Below are 27960 nucleotides of genomic sequence, written 5' to 3'. Positions count from 1 at the left end.
CTTTAGGATCAACAGTTGTACAACTGTGAATTTCATTTATCTCAAGGCAAGGCTGTTCCTACTATTAGATAGATGGAGGCAACTACCAGTCTCCATACATTTTTCCTGGGCAACATGTCAATATTCCTTCTCCTACTACATAGCCTGTCTTCATCTCTTAAACCAGGTCGGTGCCAGCAAAGAGATAAGATTCAAATGGCAGCTTCTCTATGTGGCTGACTTCTGTACATGGAATGGAGAGAAGAACCATTTTGTCCTTTGGGAAAGGCTATAAAATATCTTATTCAAGTCCTATCTAAGGTATTGGCATCAGCAATGTTTGATTTCTAAGCTACTTAAATTCTTAGGGGAGTCCTGTTAATACATCATCTTAACTTTCTGAATATTCATATCTTGTTTTAGTTGCTCCCAAAAATCATTCAATACATTTACTGAAAAAGAACAAAGAAAAAGCATTTTTGGTGTTATTTGCAGGTCGCCTTGTGTTACCAGTGACTGTTGAATGACTCTTGCTGCTTGTTTGCTAAAATTTGCCCCTTATGTTCTTACGTAAGGAGCCTTTTTACTGCCATCAGACTATTTCACATATCATTAAATGTGATTCTTCTTTAAAAAAAAAAAAGCCAAGGAGGCCAATCAAGAAGTTAACAAAACTGTCGAGGAAGCAGGTGACATCCTGTAAAATGTTAGATAATCATTTTGCATTGCCATCTGTATGCATTTAATCAGCATTCCTAAGAGGTTTTTAGAATGCAAATCTATTGCAAATGTATCACAGCAGTGATGACTTTATAGAGCATAGCAGCTCCCAAGGAGCATAACTGACATCAGTAGAGCCCATTGCTCCTAGAGAGATGGGGAGGGGAGAGAAAAAGTTTATTGTAGAAACCTAGCAGGGAACTGTAGATAGGTATTTACAGGTTCTGGAACATGAGGTTTATTGCATACGCTGTTAACTTGGTACCTTCATTTCCTCAACGCTGCTTAGAGCAAAGGGATCATTGATTTATTGCCTTGTTTGTCTTTTGTGTACTTATGCTAGAGCCTAACTGAATACAGGAAAGAGTAAAGATAATGCCTGAATACAGGCAGTTTGTGTTTTCCCTGATTCCCAAGGAGACATGCAATTGTGTTAATGTCAGTTAATGCCAGTTAATGTTTCTCACATGAAGAAGAAGAAAAATAGAGTTTGTCAGATTCATTTACCTTACAAAAGAAAAGAAAATAGACTTTAGATTATGTGACAGATTCATTTACCTTGCAGAAGAAGACCTCTGCCTCGCAGTGATCAAACCATGCTGATATATAATAAAATTTACAGAAGCTTCTATTTAAAAATAATTAAAAAATGTAGGGACAGTCAACATTTGGAAGGATGCAACATGCCACCATGTGTTGATGGGAGTTGGGCAAAGAAGCTGACAACTCATTAATGGCATAGGTTGAGTGATGTATGTGGGACCAACACTTTTGCCTTTATATAATGGATGAAGTCTATTGACAGAAGTGAAAGCAATGCTGCACAAACAACAATGTTGTACCTTGTACATTATGCAATGGGACACATTTGATGCATACCATCTTTAATACAGTGGTTGCATAATGCCAGTATAATCTCCACAAGCAGACATTCACACTACACTAAAAAGATGATGGACTCTGGCCAGAATGTCTGAATCAAGTGTTCTTTCAATTTCCTCTACATTAGTTCATGTGAAATCTGATTTAACATATGAATGAAACAAGCATAACAAGTGGTTCAAAGAGGACTTAAGGGCTACAGTAAATGTGATGTTAATTGTAACAATATAATTAATGTAAACATACATTTACACACATCTCTCTCTGTGTGTTGTAACTAGTGATCAAGGAGAATCCTGAGCATTCTTGGAACTAATATGATTAATACTTTCCTCCCTGCCCTGGCCCTGATGCAAATCACCTCTCTGAAGCAATTGTAGGATTGCAGGAGAAGCTGCCCTGAAATGCAAATCCACTGAAATGCAAATAACAACCTCAAAGAGAAGAGAAAGAGAACGCTTTCCTTCCTCCAAGTTCCAAGACTGTTTAAGCTTTCATTGGGTTGCTATTTATATAACAAACCAACAAAAATGTTTTACTATGCCCTCATAAGCAGAGCTTTCCAAGGGCCCCTTAATTCAGTCTGCAGTCCACTTCCTTGATTTCATATCCTGTCTGTTTGATCTGTATCAAATCAAATCAAATCCAGTCTGAGTTGGTCAAAATGCCAAATCTGAATCTTCATGCCTATTGTTGACTTGCATATGGATACAAAAAGTGGCCACTATTTTTTTAATGTATTTATTTTCAGTTTAGAGACATGAGATCCCCTTCTGCACACACGAGTTCTCCTGAACAGCAGACAAGTAGCACCAAGGTTTCTTTGTGTACACCACCTTTAAATGTTTTTTAAAAAATAAATTACAAGCTCACATGATATTAGTCAGTTATGATATTGTAAGGTAACTATTTCATATTTACATTGCCACAATTGTAAATGGTCCTGGAATCCACCTTATAATCCATCCAGCCACACCAGATGGAGTTCTGTGGCATTGGCAAGTGGAGTTCCAAAGTATGATACTGTAACAGAAATTTCAGGACACTTAAAGTTCTAGGTCTGGCGGAGCAAAAGATTGACAAGAGGACCTAGTAAATTGAAAATCCATAAGTTTATTTCCAGTTTGTCGACAAAGGAAACTTGAACTCAGTGGAATTCAAAGTTCCAAAATCTGAGGCTCCGAACAAGACAAGATGGCCTAATCTTATAGTCAATTACACAAAGAAAAGTTTTCAACACTTTTCATTGGCCAATTACAATTTAAACATACAGAATTCTTACAATCAAGACAGAGATACATGCATACATTAAAACTATAGTTTCCACCCATTACTTCTCCCTCAGGAATTCAGCAGTCTTTTAGAAACCTTCCCTTTTACATCAACAATGTCTCCTTATCTTAAATTGTGTATATTATGTCTATTTTGCTGGTGCAAACTTCCGACAGGTCAAGATGCCCTCCCCATTCTTCTCTGCTCCAGTTTTCTAGTTTTCAAGCCTCATTTTAAAAATTAATTTTCTCTTAACCCAAGTGACACCATCTTTCTATAGCTTTATATTATAACAGGAAAATTTCACCACTACAATACATTTTGGCCCCACTTCCAGTGAACAATGGTGTGCAGATTAGTTGTGACTGGGCTGGACACATCATCCTTAAGTGCTTCATATATCAACGACACAGAACTCTACACCTTGGTGCAGCTAGCTGGATGTTAAGGTGGGTTTCAGGGATCAAACTGGGAGATGGAACTTAGTCATGACAATGTGGTACATGTGTACTGCAGGGTTTGGCCATAGAAGCAGCTCCTCCTCCTCCTCTACATTGGGTTGGATGTTCAGCCCTGCCAATTCATGCTGTTGTTGTCCTAGCATGCATCTTTCTCATGTTGGGACCCTGCACTACTGCCACTGTCTGAATTTAACAGACAGTGGCAGTTGGGTTGAAGCAGTTGTCATGCCCAGCCTGGCTGAGGACCCAGAAGAGGAAAGAAAAGTGGAGGAATCTGACCCTGAGCATGGCTCTATTTCAGAACTGATGTGCCAGTAAAGACTGGTGACAAAGAGGATGGTCAGGAGCCCAGCATCCAGAGAGCAGAGCCCCCTAGTAAGATTGGCATTGAGGAGGAGGAGGTCAATTTATCCATGCCTTTGTATATCCAAAGGAGATCTGAAAGGGTGGGACTGGAATGATCTCAGGTGTTTTGTATGAGACATCAAGCAATTGGGGATCAGATGCATCAGTAAGAGCTGGAGAGAAAAGGTTGGGAGGAATGCCAGAACTTTTGTCAGTTTTGCTGGTCAATGACCGAATAAACTTTTACTACTACTACCTTTGTCAGAGGTTAACTGATTTCTCTGGCAAAATCACCTTGTTCATGGATCTCTTGTTGACTTTCTGGATTGGACCTTTGGACTGATCATTCTGTTTGCTGGAATCCTTGACCCTTTTGAACAGCTTGACAATGCTGATTGTTTGACCCTCTGGCTTGAACCCAGATTGAATACAGATCTTGTTTTTGGAAGTCTATATTTTGCTTTCCCTTCTGTAAGTCTGAAGTTAAAGACTTGCTGTATTACATATGCTGTGATGTTGTCCGGGATTGCTGCCAGCAATCTCTGACTTATGCTGATAACCAAGCCTGCAGCCAACACGTGTAGGCAAAACAAACCTTGTGGAGAAGCAGTCAAAGAGCAAGCCGAGGAAACAAGCCGGTGTCGGGGTTGCAGAAAGTCAAGCGTGCTGAAAGACGAGCCGAAGTCAGGAAGCCAGAAAGCAGCGTGGTCAAAACAGTCCGAGGTCACAATAGCCAAGAGATAACAAAGGTCCGGTCCGAGGTCAAGGTAGCAAGGACGCAAGGTAACAAGATGTCTGGAGCTAGAGCGACAGCAATCACACCAAGGGCTCATGCAATAAACTCTAGCAACAAACTCAAGCCTCTCTTCCACTTAAATCAGGGAAGCTCTCCCTCGAGCCACCTGAGGCTGGTTTGCTAACTGTCTTTCTGCAATCCTCCTGGATCTGCGCCTGCAAGCACTCTCGGCCCTTCTCTCTTGATAAGAAGGTACTTGCAGGCATGCCTCATCTCCTGAATCACCACTAGGCTGTGGCACCATAGAAGGCCTTTCCTCAGCACTAGGACCTGGTTGGACCTCCTGCTCTGGGGTTGGGGAAGCACAGCTGGGGCCTGGCAGAGCAGAACTAACACCTGGCGTAGCCTCAATCAGCCCTTGCTCTGGAGGAGGCTCATCCTCCTCCTCATCCTCCGAGAGCTCATCTTGGCTGGCCATGACAGATGTGTTATTTTGCTTGTATCTTCATTATTTGGGTTTTGGTATCCGCTGCTGGCTGCTTTCCTGGAGAGAAGCCCACAAAAAGCGCAGCAATGCCAAAATATTGTAATGGAAGGCATTGAGTGAAGCACAGATTTAAAAATAAAACAAAACTGAAAAACTTGAATTATGTGTTGTCCTTCAGCACCTATGTTGCATTGACTTCCTGAGTGCACCAAGATGTATTGTGACTTGTAAAGTAGACAGATATGCAAAGGAGAAAAAGTAAAGACAGGCGGATACACTTAGGAAGCAATACACATCTGTGATAATACAATAATTTTCAACATGGATTAAAATTAGTTCAAAGGGTTCACCTAAAAATTAAGGATAAGATGCTCTGGGAGATTATAAGGAGATGAAGGCTGTATTGCTGCTTAATAAAATGAGACAGCTAATATTAACAACACTGAGATAATCATGCAGACTCCCACAAATAAATAAAGGTTGGAAACAACAGGAAGGGAGTGGATTTCTGAAAATAATTAGGAGCAAGGGAAGCTGGGTGGTATTAGAATGAAAGGAAGAGAAAAAGAAGGAAGCTGAAGTTACATAAATAGGGATTTCAAAGCTTTTCAAAACATTTTGCTGCTGACAGATAGTTCTAACAAAGTAACACAATATAGAAGAAAAATATAATAAATACAATTCAGATCCCTCCTTGCCACTGCACTTTGACTGGAGATGGTGGTGAGATTTTTTCCTTGGATCAGAACACAAATACTCATCTTATTCCCCTATTCCTCTTTCTTCCCTGGCAAGTTCCTCAAAAGGAGGTTTTAAAGAGATCCTGTCTAGATATTTTAATGCAAGTGGGGTTCCAGATTGCCAAATCACTTTGCCAGCCTGATTCGAGATCAACCTCCCATTCAACCAAAGTTAGAGTAATTCAGTTTGGGGTTCATGATTTGGCACAAGTGCTTGTGCAGCTTTGATTGTGCACATTCAAAGCATCCCCAACAGATGGCCATCCAGTCTCTGTTTGAAGACCTCTAAGGAAGGAGACTCCACTACATTCTGAGGGAGTTTGTTCCATTGTTGAACAGCCCTTACTGTCAGGAAGTTTCTCCTAATGTTGAGGTGGAATCTCTTTTCCTGTAGCTTGCATCCATTGTTCTGGGTTATGTTCTCTGGAGCAGCAGAAAACAAGCTTGCTCCCTCCTCAATATAACATCCCTTCAAATATTTAAATAGGGCTATCATATCACCACTTAACCGTCTCTTCTCCAGGCTAAACATCCCCAGCTCCCTAAGTCATTCCTCATAGGGCATGGTTTCCAGACCCTTCAGCTTTTTAGTCACCCTCCTTTGGACACACTCCAGTTTCTCAACATCCTTTTTAAATTGTGGTGACCAGAACTGGACACAGTATTCCAGGTGGGGCCTGATCAGAGCAGAATATAGTGCGACTATTACTTCCCTTGATCTAGACACTATACTTCTGTTGATGCAGCCTAAAATTGCAATGGCCTTTTTAGCTGCCTCATCACACTGTTGACATGTTCAACTTGTAGTCTACTTGGACTCCTAGTTCCCTTTTACATGTAGTCTCCTTAAGCCAGGTGTCACCCATCCTTTATCTATGCATTTCATTTTTCTGCCCTAAGTACAGTACCTTACATTTTTCTGTTTTGAATATCATTTTGTTAGCTTTGGCCCAGCTTTCTAATCTATCCTGGTCATTTTGAATTTTGATCTTGTCCTCTGGGGTGTTAGCTACTCCTCCTAATTTGGTGTCATCTGCAAATTTGATAAGTATGCCCCTAATTCTGTCATCCACGAATGTGTAGTAGTGAATTGCTGTTTTTTCCCCTTTTAAATAAAATATTGGGCCCGTACAGACAGGCCAAAAATAAAGCTGCTTCGGGTCACTTTGGAGATATGCTGTTTAAACGACACATGAATCTTAAGAGGCCAGAAGCTGTGCCAAATCTGAACTCCAGTCCTTAGGACTGGAGTGTGGCTTTGACGTGGCTTTCAGCCTCTTAGGATGCATGCAGCATTTAAACAGCATACTTCCAAAGTGACCCAAAGCTTTCTTTTGGCCTGTCGGTACGGGCCCATACTTAACTGGAGATGCCTGCCTCTGCATCATTGCTTAGACCCATCAGTCCCTTGCTACCCAGACTTGAAACGATTTTGTAGGGCCCTTGTAGTCCACCCCCCTCAATTTTGAGCTGAGTAAAAATCCCCCTATACAGTATATTTTTTCGTTACATCCTCCAATACCTTACTTTCTTCATTACTATTTCACACACAACTTTTGTTTTCCTACTCCCATGGCCTCCATAGCCAGATATTATTAGAATTTATGGACAATAATTTGGAACCGGGAATAACTTTATCACTGCAGAAAGTAAGAAGGTCTCTTTCTCCTCATGCTAACTCCAGCAGTAGTAAGATCTAGAGAAGTATGAATAGAGACTCCTGTACAGAGCATGTAAAATACAGGTTGCAGACTGCATGTTCTTCTATGGAAGGCTCTGTTTCAAGAAGGAACATTAATTTAATGTTCTCCATCTTTCTTAGCAACTTGCTCTATGAGAATTAGTTATTCTCTGAAAATCAAACAGTTTTTCCATGATATCAATGATGATGACAATTCCCTTTTTTAAGCTCTGATACTGATATCATTCTATCAACTCAGAGCTTTAAAAAGGGAATTGTCACTGTCAAAATGACTTGCTTGTGATCACTATTTTATTTAACCAATGTTTCTGTCGTCTTTATTTTACTTTTCAAATCTGTTTGAACTATAAGTAGCATGGTAAGAATTCAAACTCCAGATGAGGCTTCCTTGAACCATAACAAAAACTTTATTTTAACAGCGGTTTGACAAAGTTTCTCTTGTTGAGATGTTATATACACTTGTTACTTCACGGTCTTATTTTCTTGGTTTCACTTTGTTACAGTTGCAGTTTACAACTCTCTCTCCAGAGAACAATAGGTATTTCTATCCAAGACCCATTCAGTCCTTATGTTAGGTTACTTTCCTAAATTTAGCTTTGTACAGCTAACAATATCCTGCAGGATATTACACCATAGCTATTCCCTTTCCTAGAGTTCCGTATGTGTCCTGAGTCCCTCCCTTCTGGACTCTATCTGTCCCTCTCTGGATGTAGCAGAACTTTCTCGGTCTGAAACCAAATCCCTATGTGGCCTCAACTGTCAGCAATGGAAAACTTTACCTCCAACCAGCCAACATTATTGGCTATCACCAGTTGACTCCTGATTGGCTGTCGCTAGCCTGTGTCAATTCATAGTCACCATCATTGATATTGATTTTCAGAGAACAATTAATTCCTTTAGAGCAAGTTGCTAGGAAAGATGGAGAGAGGCAAACATTGTCATCCTGCTTGGAACCCCTCAAATGATTAGCACAAAACAGAACATGCTTAATAGGAGAGGCTCAACCCCCCCCCCCCCCAATATATCACCATTTTGCTCAGGCCTAGTATTCATCTGTTCTCTGCATAGAAATGGGACAAACTAGCTGCTTGTTTCCTGTGCTATTATAATTTTGTGTTTCAACTGTATCATTCCCTTCCCACTTCCAGTTTCTCCCTTTTCTTAAGTGCACACAAACCGTCAGTGAAGAGATTGCTTCATGCTAATGATCGGGTGGACAGCACTAGAAGCCCCTGCCAGGTCTTGAAAGTCGCCAGGTGGTGGTGAATGTGGAGTTACACACACAGGTAAGATCTTGGTCCTGGTGTACAACCAACACAACCATTATGGTAGTATTGTGGGAGTGAAATTCAGTGTGGTTTGGTTGGTCAGGAAGATGTGTAAGTTTGCCCAATATTCTTCTATTTTTCCACTGGGAGTATGCATCAGTTGACTGTATTCTGTTTCAGCCATAGAGTTTACATTGAATTTTCAGACCCACAATGAAAATGTCCTTGCAGTGTGTGTGTATGCATGTATATAATTTTTAAAACAAACCTGGGTCAGCAACTCACAATTGTGTAATCAAATTAAGAAGAGCTTACCAATCTGTGACACCAATGTCTTTACATGAAATAGCCTAAATGTTATATAGGTTCACAAGAGACACAGTATATAAAGCTTAGCGTATCATTGTGCAAGAATAAAATATGACTTGAATACAATCTGTAGAACTAGGATTCATGGAATATCTTAAAAAGGAACCTTCTACATTTAAAAAATGGTTACTTATAGTACATAGACAGATAGATATAAACATTTACAACTTGAAATGACTTCATAGAAAGAATGCCACTTCCTCCCCTCAAAAAAAGACATTTTAGAAATCCTTATATAATAATGGATTATAAAGCAAACTGTGACTTGTCAACCTTGCTTTTAACTAAACTTTATTTCAAGTTATATAGAGAGTTGCCATAAAATTTAAGTCTCACTTTGTAACTTATTGTGTGGTTTTAATCTTCATTAATTCATGCAAGCTTTGAGTGTTTGGAGTTATTCAATTACACAGAGAAAATCCTCAGTTAATAAAACTTTAATACAATTTAAGCTTCCCAAGACCATTAAATCACAAATGCATAATGCTATCAAATGTACATGTCATTGGAAGAGATTCAGAATTTAATCTTTTGGCATTCTGCAATTATAATGAATGCAAATCTCTGTAGGAATAAAAGATAATTCACAATCAGGTACTGCACATTATCAGTCAGAGTGACCGAAGTTTATCTAGACATGCCACCTTCAGCGAGGCAGCAAAACTATTTCAGAATGTTTAAATTACAATGACATCACTTGCAAGTTTCTTTCACATCTCTGCAGCAGACATGAGTCAAAGGGTTCCCTTGCCAATAAGGATGCTGAAAAGTTTGTTTAGTTCATATTTTTAGTCACTTGACCTAAGAAGATTGGAACACAATTACTCTTTGCTCTTAATGTTGCAGGGCAGCAAAACTGATTATAGAAGCATTAATTTGTGGCAGAAATATATGCAAACATGCATGTCTTTAGGGGAAATGTAAATTAAAAGCCATGCTTAAAAGGAAATGTGTATGACTGAAATGCACTTTTTGAGTAGGCATGTGTGTGTTATTTGATTAAAAAAACAGGAATGAATTAATTTATGATTGAACACATGTGAACCTGACATGTACCAAAGATGGACTGGCTTGTCCATCCCCCACACGTCATCTGTTATGGCCTTGGTTCATTTCAATCAGTGCTGCCTACAGCGTCCTTCTTTGTGTCCTGTGGGCAGTAAAAGATTTAAAAGTCACTTAATTTGTTACATAGCAATAAACCTGGGGATGTATATTCAGCAAAAGGCTACAGCCAATAATATCAATTCAATGACTGTTCGTGTATGATGCATGTGTTTTCAGACTCAGTCAACAACATTCAAAATCTCTTTCCAACTTTTCTGGATACCTAAATGACTTGTAATTGCCTCAGGGAAATAAGCAAATGTAAACGTGAAAACTTAGAATCATGATAGTGCAATCCCATGCATGTTCATTCAGAGACATAGGACACTGAAGTTTTGGGATCTACCTTCTGGACCATATCAGATACATCAACATTTAAGAGAAATTGTCTCCTCTTCGGAATACATAAGTGTCTTATATCACACGCTTATATATTTCTACCCAACAATGTTTAATGACCCTTACTCCCAATTAAACATTGTTGGGTAGACATATATAAGCTTGTGGTATAAAACGCTTATGTGTTCAGAAGAGGAGACAATTTCTCTTAACTGTTGATGTATCTGATATGGTCCAGAAGGTAGATCCCAAAAATTCAGTGTCCTAGACAATTCCCATTAAGGCTCCATAACAGTACTGAAGATGTCAAGCTAATTGTTTTATTGTATTTTATGTGGACAATGTGGGTTTTTTTTAATCCATCCAACCTTTCCTCTAGGTGCCTTGTGTTTCTTGAGTAGAAATGGAAATATAGTTAACAATATTTATTGAATAAATATTTTATTAAATTTTATTTTCTGGGAAAAATAAAAATGTGTGAAATTTGTGCACAGTCAGTGACAAAAACTGCACAGCTTTTGAAGAGTTTTTTTCTCAGCAGGAGGAACATTATTTAAATTAACTATTGCTTTTTTGAGAATGGAATTAGTGAAGTGTCCCTGTTCCTGAAAAACACCTTCAGTTGGCCCAACTTCATGTTACATTAAATGCACAGTATGCAATTAAAATGCACTTCTTTCTCTCTTCACATGTTCAAGACCTTACTTTGGATCAGACCCACTTAACACAAATATGTGAGAGATATAATTCTTCCTCAGAGGTATTTAGTTTCTAAATAGTTCTCTTCATACAGAGGCTTTAAAAAGAGAAATAAATAAAGAATAAAATCTGCAATGATAATAGTCCAACACAGTTGTTACACCAACCTCAAATGCATCAAAATCACACACGGAATGATTTGGACGTACTATTTTGTCTATGTGTGTGGGTGTGTGTTTGTGCATGGAAAAAGCTGGTTTAGGATACAATTATTTTTGTACTAATGTACCGTATGAATTTGTAATTTACAAATCATTTGGAACCACTGATAATTATTAAAATGTTTGTAGACATCCATTTCTCCCAACTATCATGTCTCAAATATCTACCTGCTGACATCCAAAATGGCATTAAAAGTCTCTTCATCTTTTTTTATCTCCTGTGGGAATAAAAGAAATCAGCCCTATAGGAACATATGAACAGACAGATGGAGAATCATTTCTTTTTGGAAATGTGATAATGCTTCCTGTGGTAGGCCAGCTGCAGAGCACTTCAAATAGCTTCACACAGTATTTGTACTGGAGATGACAGCTTAGAAAACATAGGATTAAAGAACACATCAAATATCTAGTTTCCTTGTTAATGTAGAATCAAAAAGCCCAAAAAAGTCAAAGTACTGAAGCTTTATAAAAAGTTCAAGTCCTCATGGTTTCAAAGGCATGGTATAACCAAGGATATTTGTAGAGTCAACTTGAGAGAGGGGCAATATGCTTCTGTAGCCACTGTCTGAATACCTGCAGAAATATTTAGTAAGCATCGAAGACTAAAAGCAGCTGCAAAATAGTTCTAGAAAATGGTGAGATATGAGTTCATGATATCGCAGATACAACAACATCCAGGGGAAGAATGAATCTGTAGAAATGTTTCTACCTTATAAAAACCCTGAAATAGCATCAGCTCTCAAGAGGAATGCTGCTCCTTCCTATCCAAATGTAGGGGGCTATACCTTGCTTCAGTCTTTTCTGTAGCATCCACCCTCTCACAATTATAGGTTTCCTCATGGGCCTCTCCAGTCACTGTAAACATTAAAACTCAAATTAGATTAAATTAGTATTTAAAATTGTATTAAAACTGTATTCTCTATCACCATGTATGGATGCGAGAGCTGGACAATTATGAAAATGTATAGGAAGAAAATCAATTCATTTGAGATAAGGTGCTGAATAAGAGTGCTGAGGAGCCCATGGACAGCCAAAAAGACAAACAAATGGGTTCTTGAACAGATTAAGCCAGAAATCTCCCTGGAAGCCAAGATGACCAATCTGAGGCTGTAATACTTTGGCCACATAATGAGAAGGCACAAGTAGTACGGAGTGGTGCCATAACAATGGCGGCATCCCTTGTACATGGGCACCACCACTGTGGCGTAAGCACCATGTGGTGCCCTGCATCGCATATGTCTTAAGTGTGCCATTGGCGCACTCATGACGTCTTCCCTGCGGCACAAAAAGAACCCAGGTTTTCTGGGTTCTTTTTACTCCGGAGGAAAGCCAATGTTTCCTTTCTAATTGGCTCCTGGTCTCCCTGGTTCTGGTTCTGGTTCTACATTAAATCTGCAACAGAGTGAGTGTCCTAAAAGAGAATACTTGTTGTTTAATAGTTTTATAAAGTTGAAAAAAGTGTAAGAAGAACAAGTGAACATAATCTCGTAACAAATGAAACACTGACAACCAGCATTTAAATAAAATTTTAATGTTCTTTGATTCAAACTGGTGTGAACCTGGGATTATTTTCCACGCTACTATCAAATAAAATAAACCCATAGATTTGAAATAAAAGTGGTCTGAAACTTTACATATTGGGACAGCTGTGTATAATACCCTGTAGGGCTGCCCACTGAGGTGAGAGAGGTTTTGTGAAGGAGAGGTTCATCACAACCACCACAACAGTCCGTAACTGGTGCCTTAGAAGGCAGATTATTTCCACTCCTTTTTGGAGCAGCACTGGACCCCTACTGGCAGCATGGTTGTGGCTTCTGCATGCATCATTTGAACACCATGTCCCCAAAGCAGCTGAAAGCCACATTATATGGCCTGTATGTTTTGGGCCCAAAAGTCTGTAGTGGTTATTGAGAAGTTCCTCTCTTGAGTTCACACCAAAAATTTATCTGAAGATGGCAGAAGTGACAGAAGAGGCTCTCCTTCATATTTCAAAGCTTAGGTAGGGTTGTATGGGATAATATATTCTCCGCTACACTGGACCCAGGTTATTTAGGCCTTCTAAAATTAAGTAGACATTTTGCCAAACTGATGGAGAAACTTAACCTGATTCTCTGATACAACATATGTTGCATATTTTTCATCAAATGAATAATCTTTCACCTTGAAAATCTGCCTGACTATATCAAGAACACATGACTCATAGAAACCCTAGAAACTCTCAGACACTTGTTAAAATATAGATTAAATATGTCATCTCCTTAACACACCAACTGATTTGAATTTGAAAGTGAGAAGACAATTACAATGAAAAGGTGAATGATTTGGTAATTTAAGAAAAAATGGGACATTTACAGTCAATATGATTATATTAATTGTTCTATTAACAACAAACTAGGATCGGCTTTTCTGTGCTATGTCTTTGAGCATCTTATTTATCCAAATGCAGCTACAGAGTCTACCTTGTGCTCACTGTGAAGCAAAAACACCTCCCGGTGTTGTTTGTCATTTTCTAACAAATTCCATATATTTTGGGAAATACCAGTTTTATGAACATGTCTAAAACAGAGATTAGAGATATGAGTGAGAAATCCTGTTTAAAATATTGTTTCATCTAGAAATACAATCAATAAAGCACATTAACAACAAAATAAAAGCCGGTTGCCCCGACTCGGCGGCTACCGCTTGCCGCTAAGAACGCACGAACGCTACAAGCCCAGAGTGCTCTGGGCTTGCCCCAGCTCCCTATGGTGTGCAGGGGTGAAAGGAGGCGCCCTTCCGCCACACACGCGCCGGAGCTGGCTCAGTGACCGAGAGTTCCGGTCCATCCAGGCAAGATGATGTTTCCGGCGGGACTGGAGAAGATCCTGGTCAGGTGTACTGAGGGTGGGCTTAGCCTATATAGGCCAGTGATGCCAGCCCCGCCCCCAGATCGCGCTTGCCTCCGGATGGTAGGAGCCAAGCAGGAAGGAGGAAGGACTGACCTTCTCCACAGCAGCCACAATTGGACATAATCAACTGTTTTGGCTTGATTGCTCTCTCTAAAGAGCCACAACAAGCCTCAATGGGCCCATATACTCCTGTTTTGGGCCAGAATGCTCTCCCTGAGAACCACATTAGGCCAGCCTGGGCTATAGTTCACTGTTTTTGCCAATTGCTCTCTTTCGGAGAGACCACAGCAAAGGCCCTCAATTGGACCTAAATAACACATCTTGTTTGGGCCAGATTGCTCCTATCGAGAGAGCCACAGCAGGCCTCACTTGGGCCTAAATACAAGTGTTTTTTTGGACCTGATTGCTCTCTGAGGGAGCCGCAGCAGACCTTGTTTTGGGCCCTAAAAGACAAGTATTTTTCTGGACTTGAGTGCTCTCCTCTGAGAGAGCTTTAATAGTTGCTAACATGCCTCCTAAACCAAAGAGGTCCTAAGATTCAGAGCAGTGTAACTTCAACAGAAGGCCCCAGTGAGGGGCCATTTCGGGTCCCCCCCCATATAGGTCAGCGGGCCTCCAACAGAGGTTCGAATGTGGGACAGCCTCTGTGGGTAGGCCTTCTACTGATACATCTTCGTACCACAGCCTAGTTGGCGGCAGGGACTGCCCCCAGAGGCCTTTGGCCCCCTGTCAAAGTCTATTGGTGAGCTTAATTCAGCAGGCCACTAAATCGGGGCCTATCTGCTAGTGTGTCAACACCACCGGTTCCGCATCTATCTCAGCAGCCGGCGCAGATGTCGGTGTCCAGCTCGTCTTTCATGCATGCAAACCTTCCTAAGACGGCACACTCCAGTTTCTTCAGCGCAATCCAGTGTCGAGTTCGTCTTCCACGTCATGGAAGAGACGACATGCTGGACCCTTATTCCGTCGGCGGATCGGCTAAAGGAAAAGAAAGAAGCACAAGGCCAAAAGGAGACGTTGCAGAGCTCGTTTGGATGGGTGGCAGTCCGCCTGCCGCTGAAGGTGGCGATCATCCTGCGGTGGCGTGTGGGGGAGGGATGGTTTGGGGTCAAGCATGCTTTGGTTCCCCTGTTTGCCTCGCTGGGCCATTAAGAGGAAAGGGGCTTGGCGCCCCAGACTTCAGGTAAGGTGGGTGGATCCATTGGCTGCTGAGGTTCCCCATCTATTCTCCCCGGGGGGAGCGTCCCGGTGCGCATTGTCGAAGAGGTGAGGCCAAGAGCATCTTTGAGGGGAGCAATGTGGGATGTTTTTTTCCCTTCTTCGCCAAAGGAAAGAAGTGGTAGCCTGTTACATCCACGAAGAACCCAAAACAACATGAGCCAAAGGTGGGGGGGATCCCCTGCTGAGCACACCTTTGCCAACTGGATGGATGGTTTTACGGTCTGTAAGGCCATTGTTTTCCTTGGAACTTAAAATCAGGACGTTGTACTCGTACACAAGTTGTAGATTGAAATCATGGTATAAGAATTGTAAAGGGGCTCATCCCGGTCTTCCTGCACACGTTCTGCTGCAGCTTTCCCAGCCCTTTTGGAAGGGCGCCCTGCTATGGCGATGCCAGCAAAAAAGAGGTCCTGTGGATCCAAACCGGGAGTGCGGGGGCCATAAGTAGCTCAATTGCCTTTTTTTTCTCCTGCCCAGAGTTTCTTGTGTGGGCTTTTTGGATTTTGTTAAAACAAAGGCCCCTATCCCTTTGCTTGCAGCATACCCTAACAGGGAGGCTGCCTTCGTTATGTAGCTGAGGGTTTTCTTTTGGTTTCAGTTCCGCGCAAGCCCTCGCTCAACCATTTTCCCAAGAACCTGCAGTCTGCTAAGGGTCATGCCTGAGTCCTAGAGCCCAAATCACAAAGAAAGGCAGACGGGGCGTGTTTGCAGGTCCGTTTTTGGTGTCAACGTGGACCGAGTTGCATATTTCGGTCGGCCTTTCTTTCCTGTCTCCGCTGAGATTAGTTCCCCAAGAAAGCACCTGGTGGATTGTTAGGATTATCCACCAGCACCCCTTCGCTCTCACCACCCCCCTGGTTCATCGGTTGTACGAGGCCATACCAGATTGAGCTGTGTTCCAAGTCCGGTATGCCTCTTTGACCATGTCTTGTCCGACTTGTTCATGGCCCCTGTGGAAGGGTTGCACACTTGGCTAGTGCGACATCCAGTCTTCTTCAGGTTACTCCCGGTCCATCCGGAGGAATTTTCATCTTTTGGGTATCCAGTCTGATGGTAACGGAGTGTTTTCGGAAAGGCAGGCAGCCTTTTGAGACTTTTAGAGTACTGTTGGAATGTGAGTTGTTTAATATACCTTTTACATTATTGGCTTTCTGGAATCCCGGTTCAGTTGGCTGCTGTCCTGGCCGAGGGTCCTTTTATTTTCCTCCAGTGCCCTGCTGGGGCTTTCTTTGGATTTGGTTATTGGCCTCTCCTCGCAGCGTCATGATAGTTTGCTAAGCTGTTTTTTGCTGGGATATGCGGTGGGTGTCCCCAGCTCACACTAAAAACATATTCATTTTGTTGAGTCAACCGTTACTTTACGTACAGAGGTGGGTGGCTCCTAGTATAAAGCCTCTTAGCCAGGCTAGCCTGAGCTCTGGCGGGACCGTATGTTTTTACATCAGTATGTCAATGGTTCACAGAGCTATATGTAGGAGACCTGCTGATTTGTTCATTCCTAAAAGGTTTGATGGGATGCCATTTGGCAAAGGTCCTGATGCGTGGGTGATAAGGTTTGGCAGGGCCACTCTGATGCAGCTGGGAGCATTGGGTTTGTGTGTATTTTCAAGGCCATTGTGTCTCTGATATGGCCTTAATTGCATGATACAAATATCCTGAGGATATGACAATTTGTGAAGCCACTTCCCCTTTGGCTTAACAAGGAATGTTTGGTGTTCGAAAATCGCTAACTAAAAAGTTTGTTTTTGTGTGAATAACGAACATGGGGGCTGTCTGAACAACAAGCCTTAAATTCGGGATATAGTGTGGGGTTTGATTTAAATTGGGTGTTGTGGTGCGTAGTTACAAATATGTCCTCAACAGGTCATTACGTTCCAAGCTAATGGAAGGAAGTTTTAAGCTTCCAACGAGCTTCTGCCTAACACAAGATTTATACAAAAGCCATTGATAATGTTTTGAATTTGTCTATGGCCGTGCAGCCATCTGTTATCTTATAATTATGATCGAGTTATTGTATACATTTGCATGTGTAATTAATCATCAAGTATGGTACACGTTGCGGTGGTCCAATTGTCATTCAGCTTGGGGAAGTGGTAGCTGGGTCCCAAAGTGGATTTGCTGGGAGGACACTTTGGCTTCTGTCATTGCCTTGTGAAGCATGGGTATGTCCTTTTAAATTTGCGGGTCCGAGGCGATCAATTGGGAGTGGCAAACGTGGGTGTTGCGTCACCCATCGGGGCTGCATTTGCATGGGTAACTGGACATTCAGTCCTGTTGGGAAATCTTGGCCTATGGTGGTCCAATTTTTGTTTGTACATTTGGTTGTTTACCTTGTACAGTAAACATGTTTGTTGCTGTGCTAAGAATGACTGAATAGGATTGGGTTCTCCCAGCTGACAATGTTGGAGTCATCTACTGCAAATGGTGTGACCACTGCTGTCTCTCAGGATCGTAGGCATGTACGGGATACAGACGAGTGGAATTTGGAGATCAAGTCCTTTGCTGGTTTGTTCCCGCACTTGCCCTGTTGTGGAACTTTTATAAAAATATCGATCTTGGGCAGGGTGGGCGGTAGGGGCATTCTTTCGAACGGCCTTTGTGGCGGCAGCAATAGCCAGGATCTGACAACGGTGTGGTACAAAGGCTACGGACCTGGTTTGGAGATCCATCCGGACCCGGGGGTGAATAGAGGCAGGCGTAGGCCATTGCGGGGGCCAAACGCGAGAGCGACTCCCGGGACTAGGGGATTAGCGAAATGTAACGCAATGCAGAGATCGGTCATACGGTTGCCTTAGCCCAGGTCCATCCCAATACCTGGTGGGTGCCAGTGTGGTAATCAGACAAAAACGGGGGTTTTGATTCCCAGATCCGACCTCATGCTTTGTGCCCAACCCTACCCAATGGTTTGCTAATAAAGTTGGTGGCCTTTACCCCCCCCAGCAAACGGTCCCTCCATGTGTATATGGGCAGCAGCAAACTGAGCAAAAGCGGTTGGCACGATCGGCGGACTGACCGCTTGCAGAGACGCAGGAACGCTACAAACCCCCAGAGGGCTCGGGCCTTGCCCCAGCTCCCTATTGGTTGCGGGGTAAGGGGAGCCCCACACTACCCGCCCCACAGCGACGCTCTGGGAGCTGGGCTCGGGACCGGGAGTTAGTCCAGGCCATCATCCGGCAATATGGCCGGGCCTGAGGAGAGTCACCTGGTCAGGCGTGGACGAGGGCGGGGCTAGGCATGAAGCCTCTAGCCAGCCCCGACTCAGTCGGGCGCTGGCCCGGAGGTTAGGAGAGCAAGCAGGAAGGGAGGAGGAAGCTAGCCTCTCCCACCAACCCACCAAGCGTGGGTTTGGGTTTTTTGTCACAAACTTGGGCGGCAGCCAATAGGCCAGAGCATCTGCAACGGGTGGACTACCAAGGCACGAGCTCTGGTTTGGAGTAATCCGGACCCGGGGGCGAATAGGGCAGGCCTATGCCATTGCGGGGGCCATAAACGTAGAAGCCTCCCGGTGACTAGGGCTTACGAATATGTGAAAAGATGGCAAGAATGCGGTCCCCAACGGTGTCCTTAGCCCCAGTCATCCAATACTGGTGGTGCCACAGGTTGTGGTTAATCAAAACACGTGGGGTTGTTTGATTTCGCAAGACCACCCTCAATGCTTTTGGCCAACACCCTACCAAGGTTTGCTTAATAAAGTTGTGGCCTTTCCTCCAGCAACGTCCACTCCTGGTTTATAGTCGGCAGACAGCATCGAAGGCAATACTGAAAACAACAGCTGAGCTCTGTTTAAAAAAAACAAGAGAAGAAATGATGCATCACTCTAAATTGTTGGATAAAAAGTCCCATCCACACCTACCAAGCACATCACAAGTGCTGCAGTGCAGTCAAACAGCATTTGGATAGCTTAGGTTTTCACACTTGGTCTAATAGTATAGGGAGAAATGTATATAATGCCATGAACACCTAAATTGACTACTAGTGTGACATGAAGATCAAGTAGTTCCAAATGGAAAAGCAGGTACAAGTCCTGATATTGTAGTTTTTCCTAAAATGTTCAACCCTTCCTTTGATTCTAGCTTGTTCCAAAATGTTAGAACCATATCCCCTTGATGGGTACAGGCTCTCTGGTCATGGAGAGGTATACACTTATTACAGACTGCCAAAATAAACTGCTTCGGCCTCTTTGGAGGTATGCTTAAAATGACATGGGTCCTAAGATCGGAGGCCACGCCAAAGCCAACCTCCATCCTAAGCACTGGAGTGCAGCTTTGGTGCAGCTTCTGGATTCTTAGGATCATGCATCATTTAAACAGCATACTCCAAAGAGACCCGAAGCACTATATTGGCAGTCTGTAACAGCCATTGAACCTTCCCACTAAGAATAGAAGGTCAGGAGAGTGTGTATGTGGGGAGTGCACAACTCTCCCACCAACAATCAGTAATGCCTTGTGGGGTAGAGGCTACTTTCTATATTTCAAATCCAATTGATTTGATACTCATGGAATTGTGGATGACAAGAAGATAACTTGGAAATGTATGTGTTTGATAGCCTACTGTCATAAGCTTTTAAAACGGAGGCTCGCCTCCCATATGACAAAGAATAAAAGGATTTGATCACCTATTTGTTTTACATTCTCAGAAACATGGTTTTGCAGAAATGGGACATTCATTTAGGTCAGTTTGTAATATAATTCACAAGGGTATAATTCAAAAGACATTTCAAAGAGAACAAAGGTGAGAGTCTAACACTCCAAATAACTGTAGGGAGAATTACCCTTCTCCTCTTTGTTAGCTGAATGTGTGAGTCAATGTTTTACGTCCTCTTCGTGGAATAACAGGGAAAAAAAAACTTTCTTTCAACAATGTTTTAAGTAGCAGAAGAAATACAGTGAAATAAACACAAAAGGCTGCTTTTCTTATGCTCCTGATTTGGTGTATACACATTAAAATTGTTGCATTGGAAGAATATTTAGCCAATGTAGTATAGAGGAAGAAATGAGAGAGTTTCTTGAGCTGACAGTTTCAGGTAATCATAGATGTATTATGTAGAGTCCATTGAAGAGAAATTCCCTGTGCAAAGCAACTTCTAACCGTGACTGACAAAGGAGAGAAAGCTAAAGTTCAAGATGACACTTATGCTATTAATCAAGAGACATGGGCAAAGAGAAAGATAACATAATGCTGACAGGGCATAATATAAGCATGATCAATTTGCCTTGACACTTACACCTTTGAAAGGACAGCATTTGATCACATGTTACTGTGCTGTGCTACTATCTGGCATACACATTAAATGAAATAACACATTCCTTTTTCTTTTAGACTTTTAATAAGGTTCATGACAAAATCAGAGCTGCTTTCAGTGATAACAGTAGTACTTAACAGAGTTATACAAATCAAAAGGAATAAACATCTAAAACAAGAGGAGTTCTCACCCTCACAAAAAAGAAAGAAAACATCAAAGGAATAACCCCAAAGACCTTGAATATAAAAACATATTTCACACATGTCCAAACAGATTCCACAGGCTAAGACCGAAGATAAATGTACCTTTCTCTATTTATCTTTTGTAGAATATATTGTTTGGAATGTGTTAGGAGCTTTACAGTGCCTACATGGTGTGTTGTGTGTGTTTGTATTTTTTCTCATTGTGTGTGTTTTCTTTATAATCTTAAGAGCAGAAATGGGGGATCATCCAATGGAATCCACAAAAGAAGCATACATTCATGATGCTGAAAAGATGGCTGTTTTATGTATACCAAGCTGAACTTGTTTCATACCACACAATCAACTTTAAGGTTTTTATTCAAGAGACATATAAAATCATAAATCACAACATGCTAAACAACTAATATATCACCTATACCCCCCCCTTTCAGGGTAGATACCGGATTATTTCAAACACTCTCACTGCAGGGGTCAAGAAAGGCCTTTTTGTTTGCAAGAAAAATGTACATCCATCAAATGTGGCATGGGGTAGATATCAGCAGACCCCATTTTTGAATCGTGTATTTCACGGTGATCAAGCTCCAGACATGCTCCATCACATTGTATGCGTTGGTCCACGGTATATAACTCCGAGGGAAAAATGTTAAGAAGGTTAGTGGAAATGAATATCTCTTTCATGGGTTATCAGGGAATTTCTATTAAAGATCGAAACCCATATATAACCAGGCTAATGGCCTATTTTCTAGTGGAGGCAACAAGACTGTGGCTCAAATTCAAACAATGACCCTGAAGTTTCTGTAAATTTATTGTAAATTTTATTTTAAATTTTTATTGTAAATGGTATTTGTAATTTATTGGAAATGTATTTGTTGTTCTATGCCTAATAAAGGTTGACTGACTGGACAAATATAAGAAATCACTCTACAAAACAATCATGATTGCATTGGTATGTGGCCCATGGCTTATACTATTTAGACGTAAACTCCAGAAATTTCTGGTTCAGTAACCCTTAAATCACTTACTGGACAAGAGAAAATATGTGAGGAACATATTTTCATATCTTTTAAGCAGATGGTGTGTGTGTGTGTGTGTGTGTGTGTATTCAAGAGTTCAAGAATGCATCTAGAGTGAAACCTCTGAAAGATTTTACAAGAGTGAAGGGAGCATTTAACAGCTAAAATTAGCTGTATATACTTGACTATAAACTGACTTCATGTAAAATTGTGGTCAACTTTTGATGCCAAGATTATGGGTATTGGTATGATCCATGGATAAGTCAAGGGTCAGACCTCAGGAGAGAGCCCAGCTGGGGAGAGATTGCAGGGTGATTGGTTGCCCTTCCCAGCCTCTTCTTTGCGAAGGCAGTCCAGCTGGGGAGAGGCTCAGGTTAAGCACTCTATTAACTCATGGATGAGTCAAGCCAGATTTTGGGGGTTAGTTTTTTAACCTAAATGTTAAGGAAATTCATCAGGATGTAAAGATGGAAAACATTTCTGAACAGTTCCATATACAGCTCCTTCTTAAGATCTTTCTAGACATTATTACAGAAGCAGCATACTTTAATTGTCCATGAGTGTAACTGAGAATCCAAACAGTTACAGACCTCTGGATAGGAAAGAGGGTGGGCTGACATTACTGCTGTGAGCTCCGCAGGCAGGCAGGAGCTGAAACAGCCAAAACGGTGGCTAAGGGATGAGCTTCAGTTGACAATTCTTTTCCCAAAAAGGAGAAAGTATTAAGATTGCCTATGGCTGCATTCACACAGCAGAAATAATTGAGTTTGACACCACATTAACTGCCATGGCTCAGTGCTATGGAATTCAGGGAATTGTGGTTTGTTGCAGCACCAGAGCTCTCTGACAGAGAAGGCTAAATAGCTCACAAAACTACAATTTCCAGAATTCCATGGTACTGAGCCATGGCAGTTAAAGTGGTATCAAACCGGGTCATTTCTCCAGTGCAGGTGCAGCCTAAGTACAGAGTTCTTCAGACAGGCCATTAAGGTCGGTCTGGGGGTGAAGTAAGGCATCACATTCACATGACACATGCCCCAACTCTGTCCCCAGGGTGCTGTAATGCCGTGTGCTGCTCCACACAGTGCATGGTGTCACAGCGCTCCTCCGGCGCTGTGTCTGGATGCTGCAGCCCCACAGCAGCACCGTATAGTTGCAGTGCCGTAGCTATTGCACCCTTTCCAGGGTGCAAAAAGGAGCCACTTTTTGCAGCTCCTTTTTGCACCCTGGAAAAGCCAGATCATGTGGTTCCTGTGGCCCCGGTCCAGCTAGGAAAAGGGCGACATCGCACCGTCCCTTAGGGGCTGTCTGTACAGCCCCTATGTTTCAAAAATGCTGCAACTCATAAAAGACCACTGAATTTGTTATGATCTGAAAAGGAAGCTGGGCATCTCACTTTTCAGCAAACTAGCAGGGATTACAAATAGGGTAGGGCCATTTCAAGTGAACCATTTAAAGACATTGGTCTACTAAAATTTCTCCTTTTCTTAATTTGCTAATTACTCTATCTGTACTTGAATAGACAGCTTCCAATTTGATACCGATGCTGATGCCTTGTTGATTTTGACTTCTTTAATTACTGAAGAACTGAGAAAATAAAGCCTATTTACAACAGATTAGTTTAAAAGCAAAAATATCAACAATAAAGATGATTTAGCAAATTTTTCAATGGACAAAGGGAACAATAATTCTAAAATAATTTTGTGGCTTTCTTATTTGACTTTTTTATTTTATTTTTTATTTTTTTATTTTTTTGTAAAGAGGACTTTGAATTGTGGCAAAGTGTTAAACAAATTATTCCATGGGAAGGCAGAAGTTTCTCTATGGAGTCTGCATGATTATTTTTGGATTTAACCCTGTATTGACTTTACTTGTGTTGTGGATTGATTGAATATACTAATTGTTGGAAGAATGGCAAGTACAGTATTTAAAAGAACAAGAGCAATCACTTTTACAGGAGATGCTGGAAGACATTAGAGCTTTATGAAGGTGCCAAGGAAGAGCCTGTAGAAGGGAAGGAAGAGTTTTTAAAAGGTAAATTAAAGGGAGATATGGAAAGAACTGATAATACAGTGAATATGTAGAGAATAAAATGGAGTTTACAGATGAAGATATGCAGAGAAACCTAGATAACTGGGTACTGATTTTTTAAAAAACAAATCCTTAATTTTGTGGGTATAATCTGTGTTAGGAAGAACATGATTATACAGGATCAATTTGAGTTGATGGCAAAATTGGCATTTGAAACTCAAGAAAGTTGAATGTTTGAGCACTGTTATGAGGAAGATGGGTTTTATATTGTTCCATAGTGATGATGCTAAGATATGGAGTAAAACTGAAAATGCTAAAAGAGGAGATGCAAACTTGCTATTGTTGAGGAAAACCTTAGTGGTAAAAAATAACCTCTTTCTTTAACATGTTCTGATTATTTAAGATAACTATGGCTTTATGTGTGCGTGTATTGTAGAGGATGGACTAAAATATAGGTTACAGCATGTAGATAGATGAATGGGAAGTATGATGAGAGGAATATTTACATATTATGTTAAGGGCTTTAATATAAGTTTTTTAAGTTATGTATATAAAAAGAACAATTATTTAGCATGTATATGATAGTACAATTGTTTTAGCTGAAACTAGAAACTTAACATTATTCATGTTGAAACTGATCGATTTACTAGAGATAGCAATTGATCAACACTAGAGATAGAAACTGATCAATTTACTAGAGATAGAAAAATTGCCTTATTTACTTTTTTTGCGATAAAAAAGAAACTGACTTGGTAACATTGGGGTTTCCTCTGATCCAGCATGCTATGGCTTAGATTGATTTTTTAGCTATGCCACCCACTGCTTTTGTCACCCTTGGAAGAAATAGTAAGCAAACTCAGTACATAGTCTCATAAAAATCAGTGGCTATGTAGCTCAGATTGGTTTTCCCCTGAACTGCTTCTGTCAAAGAGTTATAATGGGACCACTTCCTTTCTAAAGCAGAGAACGAATGATATAATCTGGCAAACAGATATATCCAAGGCAGCAAACTGTGGATCCAATAAATTGTCAGCCATATCTAACCAGGAAGACAATATCAGTCAGTCAATAAGGAGACAACCTTTCTCATTCATCCTCTAACCAGCTGTGAGTTTACTTGACTAATTGCCATTTAAATAGTGTTCCACTGAAGGAAGTAGAGGAAAGATGTCATAAAGTTCCTAGGGAATGTGGAAAATATGCTGATTTAAAATTGAAATATATTGCCCCAATTCTGAAGAAGAAAAAATTTGAAATGTTAAAAGAGATTGCATTAGATTGTCAGATTATTACTTTGCTTTCAGAATAGCAAAATTTATTAAATCTGCTAGGAAAGTGATGCTGAAGTCCTTGATAAATTGCTGATCTTAATGAAAATTTGCCCGACATTCTCTGGTTCTAGGTTTATAGCTTACAATCTGTATTCAGTTAGCTGTTCTTAGTCTTACACAGGAGTTAGATTTCAATTATACTGTCTAGTATAATTGACAGATGTTTTATAATTTTAATATTTGTTGATTTTGTTGATGTTTGTGTTTAATGTAAATCAATGCTATGCTTTTTGTCATGTCTGCAAGAGCCTGGTTGGCTCCTGCATAATACATTTAACATTTAATATATTTATGTGGAGGTTTTCATATCAGATCCAGAGGACTGTTATTAGGAGCAGAATTTGGTTGCCTGAAGGCTACATATTTCCTGCAGATAGAATGAATGGTAAAACATGTTTCCATTACTTTAAAATGTGCATAATAAGTAATTGGTGATGCATAAATATTTGGATTGCCGACAGTGGAAAAGTGGGGAATTATAAGAAAGACATTTTTAAAAAAATGTTTGGAAACTATAAATATGCAACTGATATAATGGTTCTCCTTATGCAATTCACTTTTTTAGTTCCTTGTGTTGGTACGTTCCTAGATGTGATTTAGAAACTTTGGGATTCTTTAGAAACTTATGAAAATAGATTACTTGAACAAATAAAATGCTCATTAATACTGGATGAGCCCCCTCCCCCAATGAAAGATAGTTGGTCTTTTACTCACTATTTATTGTACCTTGCCACATATAGGGTCAGAGGGATATGTCTACTCTTAGTCCATGTGAAGCAATGATGAGGGCCAACAGATTATTGTCAATCTGCATGAAATGAAGAATGACTTCCAAGAAAATGTCTCATATTCCTCTGCAGTACACAATGGTCTGTAGCAAGTCAATGCAGAAGCTATTTCCTGAGGGCAGGGCATTTAAAATAAGTGATTTCTGCTACTGAATATGACTCACGAGTCTTCAAATTGCATTTTTTAACTTATCATAGATGATTTTGATATCATTCCTTAAAATGACATATTCTAACCTGATAACAAAAGTGTACTTGTAGCAGCAGCACAATCATTAAAGTGAACCAAGAGAGCATAGTATCATCTTTGAAAACCATTTTGCTAAGTTTTAAGAATCGGATTTTCTTTTGTTAACCACTGACCATATCAAGCCACCTCATATCCACAATCAAGATATGCTGTTTGGCTAAATCATTTTTACATCTTCTGAGAAATTACGTTTCAATAAGCTGCCATTTCAGCCTATCTAGTTGGGCTCCCACCCTTCCTCAGGGAAAAAGTGGAGATAAAATTAAAAAGCAATGTTCAGTGTCTTATAGGAGTCAGGTTTTAAATTATTCGATAACAAAAAAAATTACTTTTGAAAGTCCAATTTGTGTGGGTTGTTCGGATTTTGAGAGGATTTTTTTAAAAATAAAAAAATAATAATCCCATTATTGGGGATGTCCCAAAATGAATTCCTTATGAACCTCAGAAACATAGCACAAATCTAACTTTAATTATGCCCACAATCTGAGAAAATGTTGATAAGATTGATGACATAATAAAAAGAACAAAGGAAAGGATACATCTATGGCAGCCAGGCTGTTCACTGGAAAAACGAGGAGTGACCATATCACATCTATTCTGAAGTCACTTCACTGGCTGCTTATTAGTTTTTGGGCATAGTACAAGGTGTTGGTTATTACCTTTAAAGCCCTACATGGCCTGGGTCCAACCTATCTAAGGGATCGTCTCCCCGTCCTCTAGAGGAAGACTCATTTCTACTGCTAATCTGCCCAAAATTTTAGTATATTCATATTGGACAGTTTTAAATTTTTTTATGTTTAATTTTTTTTAGGGGTTGATCACTGTTTTTATGATGGGAGAGGGGTCAGGTTTTGGGGGTTTAAAATTGTAATTTTTAATTGTTTTATTCATACTGTTTGAATCCGCTTTGATTCCTTTGTGAAAAAGCGGAATACAAATAAATATTATTACTATTATTATTATTATTATTCACTCAATCTTCTTGTAAATTTGTTGTTATTGTGAGTTTTATTTTAATAGACTAATTTTAATTTCAATGTGTTTAATCTTGTTTTAGGGAGGGAGTTGGGGATATTACTATGTATTGTATATCGAACTGGTTTTATTTGTAGACCGCTTTGATTGTTTGCTAACAGAAAAGCAGGATAGAAATAAATCATTATTATTATTATTATTATTATTATTATCATCATCATCATCATCATCTCTCTCCCTCTCTTTCTCTCTGGCTTTTCTTCGTGGTGAAGATTCAGGAAGGACTCATCCCGCACTTTCTACAAGACATGATGAAAGAATTCAAATCAGCCACATTGGAGGAAAAATCTCACTCTGTAATTGTTTCATACCTCCAAACATCTGCACTATGCTGAATTCTTATGTAAAATCTAACTGAAATTAAATAACTTTATATTCTTATTGCCATGATTGTTGGTTGTTATTTTGCAGTTTGTTAATGTTGTGATTCAAAGAGATGTATGTTGTGATGTTCAGGTCTTTGATTGACATGATATCATTTAGCAAAAGACACTAAAATGGATGCAATGGTAGATGATTAAGAGCCGGATCAGATGGGCAGGACAAAGAGGCTTGATCCTGAATTTTTCCAAAGTAGGTTGGACTCGTGCTACTTCCATTTTCCACTCCCAAGGCAGGCTGAATTCACATG

The 27960-nt window shown here is 40.5% G+C and overlaps 1 long non-coding RNA gene across 2 annotated transcripts; it reads left to right on the top strand.

Annotated features, from left to right (window-relative positions):
• Nucleotides 1–41: 41 nt before the first annotated feature.
• Nucleotides 42–27710, top strand: LOC121926474. Of its 2 annotated transcripts, XR_006103022.1 has the most exons (6): nt 42–300; nt 3134–3302; nt 8473–8610; nt 23852–23928; nt 25556–25641; nt 27542–27710. It is a non-coding gene; the product is annotated as an uncharacterized LOC121926474 (long non-coding RNA). The 2 variants fall into 2 exon arrangements; XR_006103023.1 differs by lacking the exons at nt 42–300; nt 3134–3302; nt 8473–8610; nt 23852–23928 and adding an exon at nt 24619–25032.
• Nucleotides 27711–27960: the final 250 nt, after the last annotated feature.

The sequence above is a fragment of the Sceloporus undulatus genome, chromosome 3 (assembly GCF_019175285.1).
Source record: "Sceloporus undulatus isolate JIND9_A2432 ecotype Alabama chromosome 3, SceUnd_v1.1, whole genome shotgun sequence".
NCBI lineage: Eukaryota > Metazoa > Chordata > Lepidosauria > Squamata > Phrynosomatidae > Sceloporus > Sceloporus undulatus.
The sequence above is the reverse complement of the archived record's forward strand: the minus strand, read 5'-3'. Positions and strand labels throughout refer to the sequence as shown.